The sequence below is a fragment of the Tenrec ecaudatus genome, chromosome 10, assembly GCF_050624435.1.
Source record: "Tenrec ecaudatus isolate mTenEca1 chromosome 10, mTenEca1.hap1, whole genome shotgun sequence".
Taxonomy (NCBI): domain Eukaryota; kingdom Metazoa; phylum Chordata; class Mammalia; order Afrosoricida; family Tenrecidae; genus Tenrec; species Tenrec ecaudatus.
The window spans coordinates 58860378-58862050 of record NC_134539.1 but is presented as its reverse complement, the minus strand read 5'-3'; the positions used below and the strand labels follow the sequence as shown (position 1 = coordinate 58862050).

General features: G+C 44.7%; 1 pseudogene; it reads right to left on the bottom strand.

The window, feature by feature from the left end:
* Positions 1-550: 550 nt before the first annotated feature.
* On the bottom strand, positions 551-1034 carry LOC142458519 (small ribosomal subunit protein uS17-like; annotated as a pseudogene).
* Between the last annotated feature and the right edge of the window lie 639 nt (positions 1035-1673).

The following is a 1673-nucleotide window of genomic DNA, read 5'->3' as shown; positions in this document are numbered from 1 at the left end:
ATATTGGCAGAAAAGAGGCTCAACAAAGAGGCAACAGAACTAAAGACTACAATCAGACAACTAGACCTGATAGGTAGATTTAGAACGATCCACCCAGCTGCAAAAAATGCACATTTTTTCAAGTGTACATGGCACATATTTGAAAATAGACTCCATGCTGAGACACAGGTCAAGCTTGAATAAATTCAAACTTGTAGAAGTCACACAGACTTCTTTCTCTGACCACTAAGCCATAAAGTTGGGAATCAACAAAAGAAAGAACAATAAAACAAGGGCAAATATATGGAGGCTAAATAACTTACTTCTGAAAGTATTAGCCCAAATTAGAAAAGAAATTAGGGAGTTTCTGGAAGCAAATGACCAGAACTTATGGGAAACAGCAAAGGCAGTTATCAGAGGATGCTTGATAGCGATAAAGGCACACAAGAAGAAGGGAGAGAGATTTATGGTCAATACCCTAAAAAAACCTTCAGCAGTTAGAACAGGGTCAACAGAATAATTTTTTTTTTTGGAACCAAAAATAACTTTATTTCCCTGGGAGGCTGGCGGCTCAGGACTTCTGGAACTGTTTCTTGGTGCCCGCAGCCTTGGTGACCTTGAGCACATTGAAGTGCACGGTCTTGCTCAGAGGCCGATACTCACCCACCGTGACGATGTCCCCGATCTGGACGTCCCTGAAGCAGGGGAACAGGTGCACAGACATGTTCTTGTGGCGCTTCTCAAAGCGGTTGTACTGGCGGATGTAGTGCAGGTCGTCTCGGCGGATGACAATGGTCCTTTGCATCTTCCTCTGGGTCACCACGCCAGACAGAATCCTCCCTCGGATAGAGACGTTGCCGGTGAAGGGGCGTTTCTTGTCAATGTAGGTGCCCTCAATGGCCTCCTTGGGCGTCTGTCTGAAGCCCGGGCCAATGTTCTTGTGGTAATGGGGGAGCTTCTCCTTGCCGGTTTCCCCCAAGAGGACCCTCTTCTTGTTCTGGAAGTTGGTTGGCTGGCAGCTTTTGGTAGGCACGCTCCGTCTGAATGTCCACCATCTTCCCGGCCGCCTGGAAAAAAGCAGAATCATTCTAATAGCAAAGAAAATAAATGATAAAAATCAAGGTGGAGATAAAGGAGTGGGAAAAAGTCGACTGAGTAAAAGGTTGGTTCTTCAAAAGGATCGAAAGAACTGACAAACCTCTAGCAAACCTAACAAAAGATAGGAAGGAGCGGATATCAACATCCAGGATGAGGGATGAAGCAGGGGAGGTTACAGCAGACCCCAATGAAATTAAAAGAACTAGTTATACAGTACAAAGAGGGACTGTACTCCAATGAATTCAACAACTTGGAAAACAAGGGCAAATACCTGGAAAAACAACAACCTTCCCCCCTCCAAATTATCTCATATGGCTATCAAGAACATGAACAGACTCATAGCAAAAGAATAAATAGATAAGGTTATCAAGGAACTACCAACGAAAAAGAGCCCCAGCCCACATGACTTCACAGGAGAATTCTACAAGCGTTCAGTATAGAGCTGACACCAATCCTCCACAAACTTTTCCAGAGCATAGAGAAGGACGGTAAACTCCCAAGCACATTCTATGAAGCTAGTACAACACTGGTCCCAAAACTGGGCGACGATCCCACAAGAACAGAGAACTACAGGCCGGTATCTCTAATTAACACAG